Source organism: Gossypium hirsutum, chromosome D13 (genome assembly GCF_007990345.1).
Source record: "Gossypium hirsutum isolate 1008001.06 chromosome D13, Gossypium_hirsutum_v2.1, whole genome shotgun sequence".
In the NCBI taxonomy this organism is placed as follows: Eukaryota; Viridiplantae; Streptophyta; class Magnoliopsida; order Malvales; family Malvaceae; genus Gossypium; species Gossypium hirsutum.
Window position 1 is genome coordinate 15231040 of NC_053449.1, and position 7311 is coordinate 15238350.

Below are 7311 nucleotides of genomic sequence, written 5' to 3' on the forward strand. Positions count from 1 at the left end.
AACAACTATAAAAATATTATATGAATTGGATTTTACACATTCCAAAACTTAATCCATTGGTCGTCCTGAGTAATGCAAAGCAAAAATTTCGATAAGACAATCTTGCAATAAGTTTAAATAGAATCCTTAAGTAGAATAAACTTTTGCACATAAACATATATCAACAAAGTCATGCTCAAAAACTCTTTTTGTTGATAAGTCACTCATATGCAAACATTATTTCAAAATTTTATACTAAGTGCGGGAAAATGCTAACATAAGTAATAGAGTGCATGCTTTTCAAGGTCATATATAGCATTCATCATTCAATCAAATTTTCCTTATCAACTAAACAAAACAATCACAAGGTTTAATTAATGGTCCTCATATGTAGTCGGCATAATTATCAAAATCAATAGGTCTTTTATAGGTTTGTAACGGCGCTAGGCTCAAGGTAAGGATAAAGAGAAGTTAATTTTTAGGTTTACTAATCTTAACCCTAACTTTGCCTTAGATCTTTTCAAGGTACATCCTTTCTACTAACGGGTTTTACCACCCCCAAACTTCATTTGAAGCTTATGCCCAGCAACACTTCTATTTTGAGTATTTATTTTACTCTTTTTTTGCTTGAAACTTGAATAAATATTTTTCTTTTTTTTTTAACATCATACGAAGAACATGTACATCTTTTTAAATTTTTCTTCAAACTTTGATCACTAAGACAAGTATAGTTAAGATTGGTACAAAATAGGGTAAAACTTTAAAAGATGGTAATATGGCTTATTATGTAGGTGGATAGCAATAAAATAGGTTTAAAGGCTCAAATTAAAGTGTCAAGGGTTAAATTCATATGGTAGGCTTGAAAGGCTCAAACGATCCAAAGAAACTGTGTCTATATCATGTTTAGATTCTTATGCCTCCTAGGATTTCACCTCAAGAAAGTTACTAAGTCAAGTCTAAGGACTTAAACCTTCATGCATGTCTATTCCTAAGGAAATTAAATTTTCATGGAAAAAGACTACATAAGACTTAAGAACATACAAGCATTCCATAACTTAAGATAACATAAAAAAACTCAGATAAATTGTAACACCCTAAAATAGGGCCTAAGAGTTTTAAGGGTATTTTAGGAATTTTAGCCTTAGAGTGTTTGAATTTTGCGACATGATTTATCGATAATGTCTTTTACTATGGTTTTTAAACAATTAAATCAATTTTTGAAAAAGAGTTTTAAAGACCTTCAATTTTGAAAATTGGACTGATTTGTAAAAGAGTCAAAATTGTGAATTTTTAATAGGCAATTAAACCAAATTTTAAAAATAAACCTAATAAACCCCACCTACAATTTTATTCTCCTAAAAGCTTCCCCTTTGTTTTGTGTTTGCCATCCCTTTGCTCTCCCAACTCTCCCAAATGATTTTAAATTCCAACTCCTAATCCCTTTTGATTTCTATCATCCTTCATGTTATAAGCCTCCATTAAAACCAAGAAAAAACACCAAAAACACCAAAAACACTATAGTTTTCTCTATTTTCAAGCTTTCGGGTTTTTGGGTTTTCGATCAAACACTTCGTCTTTTGTCATCTAAGGTAACGATTCAACTCCTAAATAATTTTAAATGTCATTTAGTCTTTAAAACTAAGTTTTTAGCCATTAAATCGTATGTTTTTAATAAAAAATTTAAAATTGGGTCGTTAATGGTTAATTTCAATATTTTTGGTAAAAATGTGGTTTCAAAGTGTTTTTTAATTAATTTTGACATGATTAGAAGGTTTCTAAATTAATGTGAAGTTTTGTTAAAGATTTCTACCGTTTTAATGAATTTTCATTAAAATTGTCATAAACATGTTGAAATAGTTGATACTATGAACTAAGTATTTTTGTGTTGTTTGAAGGTTGAGAATTAGTTGAGGGTGAATTATAAGATGAAAAAAATTGGTTTTAGGTAAAATATTGAGTATAGATTGAGATATTTGAGTTTTATGTTTTCTAAGTTAAAAGTTTCTATTATATGAGAACCTAGCTTAGGCTTGTGTTTTCGGATTGTTTGATGTGAGTCTTTGGATGAATATTGATTTTTTTGTTGTGCGAATTACTTTGTTGAAGCGTTGGAATCGATAAGACCTTCTACGAGTAGAGATAAAGGCAAGGGAAGGCTAGTTTGAGCTTTTGGCTTTTCGGTGAGAGCATATTGGTGAATGTTTGGAATAATAGCTTGTGCACATGATTCAATGCATTATTTGGGAATTTAGTAGTAGCCTAAACCCATACTCTAAATTTCGAGTGTAATCTTTCTCATACCTATTTTATCTTGTGAATAAATTGCTTATGTGTTTGTGAATATGTGAATTGAAATGAGATAATATATCATGTGATATGTGGTTATGATAATCGTTGTGAAAGTGCAGATGTACTTGTTATGTATATTTAAATGTTAGTTACAAGATTTTGCTAAAGATGAAAATATGCAGTGATCGTACACGGATAATCGGTAAGTGATATGTGTTTGATTTCAGATATTTTGGCCTTATGATCTTGAAACTGTTGGATATAGTTGGCATGCCATAGGAATGTGAGTACTCAGCTATATGTACAATGATTTTGGGCATTGAGGCCCTAGGACATGTTGGAAGGATAATGGAATGTGAGCTAAGCTCCATTCAATCAGACATATGAGGGGAAATAAGGAGAGTGTTAGCTTTATGATTCACTTTTGGGACATGTTTGACTCTATGAGTCTAAGTGGTGTGTTAGAGATTTGTGTATGTGATATATGCTTAAAATTGAATATGATTACAATATAAATGAATTAGTAAATAATGCATGAGTAAGTAAAATATGAGACTAAAGTTGAAATTGTTGAGGTTGTGCTATATGGTTGTTTTTTTAATGCTTGATGAATTGTTTGCATTGTAGTTGTTCTAGGAATTCACTAAGATTGTTTAGCTCACCCACTCATTTTAAACCCTTGCTAAGTAGTTAAGTGTCGGTGTGAGCGGAGTGGTTCTGAGAGGTGATCCAAGCAAGTCCTTTTTTCGTGATTTCATAGGTGTTATTGTTATTTGTTTATGTTTTGGCGATAAGGTAATATGGTAGACTTTTACTGATATTTGCCATGATGTTTTGGATGCTTCCATAAACTATTTGCTTTCAAGTTTATGAGATATGTTTTGTATTATGTTGATTATAGCTCAAACTTACTTTCGATGTTTGAGACTAGTATTACAGCCATTTTAATGTTTATTTGATGACAATATGTTAGCATGATGAATTGGTACATGTCGAAATGATTTATATGCTCAAGTATGTTGTATTTTTCTAGTCTAGAGTAGAGGTATTGATATTCGTGTTGTAAAAATGATACCTCTGTGATTTTGAAATGTACAAGGAGGCAATAACATAATTTGGTATCGATACCCTATCACGACTATCGATACTCGGGGTAGAAACATTGATACTTTGGCAGAGGTACTGGCAATTTTTGAGGTTTTGGATTTTTAAGCAAGAAACAATAAGCATTTTGGTATCGATTTTCTAAACGGTATCGATACCACTTTAGAGAATTATTGATACCTTTGTTACAGTATCAATACTTACGTGATTGTCTTGGAAATTTTGCTAAGTGGTCCAAATCCATGTTTAATTATTATAAGTTTATTTAAAGTATGTTTAGCATGTTCTAATGATGATTGATATATGTTTGACTAAAAAATTATAAGATCATTGATAAGGAGGATGATTTCTTAGTAATGTGACAATTTGCTATGAGTATGACATGAGATGGTGATGTGGCATCCTGATATTCGGGCTTGGCAACCAGGTCGTGTATAGGGTTTTACATAAAATCATAAATCATATTTTCATTTGAGCTAACTTATGAAAAAAAATTGATGATTTTATTTCAGCATACTTATGTGTAAACATTGAGTCATTCTTAAGAAAATTTTAAAATTCATGCAAATATTGCCTTACCCCCTCCTTAAAAAGAAGCAATGTCCTCATTGTGTAAACAAAGTAATGATTGAGAAATGAACACCAGATAGGATAGCAAGAAAAGAGAGGTAAGTCATGAAGACTGCTTAAGTATCAAGTCTTTCTTGATAATCCAATCCTAGACATGTTCATTCACATTACTACACTACTTCGCTTTTTATTAGAGAAGAGGCATTTAGCTTAATTTATTCATGTTTGCAAGTTATTCTATTTATTTTATGCATAAAACAAAATATCCCTAAGTAAATAAAAATATCCTAAAAATAATACTAAAAAAACAAATAAAAGAATTTCTTCTCCTTTTTATTAATTTGTGTCATACCCTCTTTTTCCAAGATCGTTGCAGTGTGGGGAAGCGATGTTGCGACGAAAGGAAGGGGCAGCGAGTGTTGGATATTTTTCTCCTTATCACTGTTATGAGCCCTTAGCCCAAACTACAACTATTTTCTATACTAAAGAATTAAACTAAACTATAAAAATAAATTGATTAATACTTGGGCCAACTTGACCCTCTTATTAAACACAAAATAAAAAAATGAAAATGAAAAATTTCTTTTGGGCTACTTAGAAAATTTCTTCTTGAAAATTTACATCAAATTAAATTTCTAAGGTTGGAGGGGTCACAAATGGTGTCGCTTAAGTTCCAATCTCCTTAGACAGAATTAATTTGAAGTACTAATTCATGAAAAAATAATTTCTAAGCATGTCATTTATTCAAATGAGAGAAATAATTGTAAATAAATTAACAAATCAGAGAGTGAAGAGAACTCCCTCAATGTTATTGATGATTGTCACTGAAAAAGGCAATGTCAAACAACCATTTATCATACCAATCATAGCCATCTAAAAAGAAGAGATAATGTTGCCCAACAATTATATTCAACATTTGATAAAATATTAGTAGCGAGAGATGGTCTTTTTGTGTTGTTTCCCTTAACTTTCTATCATTAACACAAATTTGTCTACCCATGATTGTCCTTAACAAAATTAGCTTATTTTTCGTTATAACTTCATTCTATGATACAAGTCGTACCCACTAAATGTTGTAGATAGGCTAAATGGTCCTTGCTTTTGACCATTGAGACTTGAGTTTCCCAGGATCAAATACTCAAGATTAGATCAATCTCTTATGTCCATTGATTGAACTCTTTTTAGAATCTACTTACCTTTTCCAAATCATTAAGTCTAACTCAAGTGGCTCTTCTCTTGATGGGTTGGGTTGCTTGTACTCATGTGACAATAGCTCTAATGATTCGAACTGAACTTTTGAACTGAGTCTTTTCTATTTAGCTTCCAAACATGTATCATCTGCATCTTGATGTGGAAATTCAAATGAAATACCTTCCAATGGGTCACTGTATTCTAAATTTTTAGGAACTAGCGGATCCTCCTTGGAGACAGTAGAACAATCTTTAACCTCATCAAAAGATCTTATGGTATTGATTACATTAAAGGTCACCTGTTCATCCTGAACTCGCACGATGAGTTCACCTTTCTGTACATTGATTATTGTCTCGTCGATTGCCAAGAAAGGCCGCCCTAAGATGATTTGTACTTTTTTATCTGCTTCAAAATCTAAGATAATAAAGTCAATAGGAAATATGAATTTATCAATATGTACCAAGACATCCTCGATCCTTCCTCCTAGGTATGCCAAAGATCGATCCCCATGTTGGACTCTAACTGTAGTTGGTCTGGCCTTACCAATACCTAATTGTCTAAACACAGAAGTAGGCATCAAGTTGATACTCGATCTCAAATCACACAAAGCCTTACCACAATAGGATTTTCAATATTGTAAGGTATGGTGAAACTTCCTGGATCCTTCAACTTAGTAGGCAACTTGTTCTGAAAGAATAGGATACATTCTGTAGTCAGGGTTACAGTTTCAAACCTTCTCTTCTTAGACAGAAATTCCTTCATAGCTTTCACATATTTTGACATTTTCTCCAAAGCTTCTACCAATGGAATGTTGATATGTAGTTGTTTCAATACATCCAACATTCTCTTAAATTGAGTATCATGTTTTTTTTTATGTTGTTAGAGTTTTTGAGGATATAGAGGTTGTGGAATTTTGGCTTGGACTGGATAGCTCTTCTGAGGTAATATATCTGCATCTAACAAAGGGGTTAGCTTATCAGAATTCACTAGTTTAGATTTTACCTCTTCAGTATTTGCAGAATATGGCTTCTCTAGTGTAAGAATTTCAACTGTTGGTTGATTTTCCTCTTTCTTGGGAGGTTCATCTTAATCCTCAACTTCCTCGAGTTCCAAAGTCCTTCCACTTCATAAAGTGACCACTTTGCAATTCTTCTTACCAAGTTTTCTTAGGTTCTCCGTGTCACTGGACAAAGCTCCTTGTGGTCTATTTCAGAGTTCATTGGCTAACTGCCCCATCTGGTTCTCCAAATTTCTCAAAGTTGCATCATTCTTCGTCATGCATGCTTTTAATAAGTTCTCAAGATTATTAGAAGACTCGGCTAGTAGAAGATTTTCTATGTTGCTTGGTACAACACCTTGGAGTTTGCTTCTAAGCTCATTAGCTAATTGTACCACTTGATTTTTAAGATTCTCCAATGTTGTTGCTTGGCCTTGAATCAAGACATCATTTTTAGCAATGTATTCCTTCAACAAATTCCCCAAATTATTGAAAGGTTCAACTTCAAGTGGTTTTTGAACTTGATTGAAACCAAGAGGTTGATTTGATCTATGTTGTGTGTAATTGTTATTGGATCCAGCTCATTGGTTACTCCAAAAGAAGTTTGGATGGTTTCACCATGAAGGATTATAGGAATTGGACTATGGTCCTTATCCACTTCTATTTTGGTGTTGATTTCCTACATAATAATCTGACTCAAGAATTTATGGAAATTTCTCAAAAGAATGACCGTTCCCACAATATACGCAAGAAATAACATCAAAGTGACTCGGTGGTTGAGCTACAACATGATTTAAACCATTAGTAGTAAACTGTTTCAATATTGAAGAGATAAAAGATACCTGAGCTAAAAGTGAAAGTAAGGGCATCTACTTCATGCACTCTAACTACTAATCTTCTTAAAGTTGCTCGACTTGTCAACCATTGATAGTTGTTATTGGATATTCTCTCGATGATTTTTTAAGTCTCATTATAAGACTTCGATAAGAGATCACCATTCGCAGAAGCATCTATCACCAACCTTGTGTGTACGTTGAGACCGTTATAAAATGTCTCCAACTGGATGCAATGTGGAATCTCATGGTGAAGGCATCTACGAAGTAGCTCCTTAAATCTTTCTCATGCCTTGTATAGGGATTCATCATCCATTTGTTGGAAAGTGGTGATCTCATTCTGCAACT

General features: G+C 32.5%; 1 non-coding gene across 1 annotated transcript; it reads left to right on the forward strand.

The window, feature by feature from the left end:
* Positions 1–7205: 7205 nt before the first annotated feature.
* LOC121225859 (small nucleolar RNA R71) lies at positions 7206–7311 on the forward strand. The gene has a single exon (XR_005923762.1). It is a non-coding gene; the product is annotated as a small nucleolar RNA R71 (small nucleolar RNA).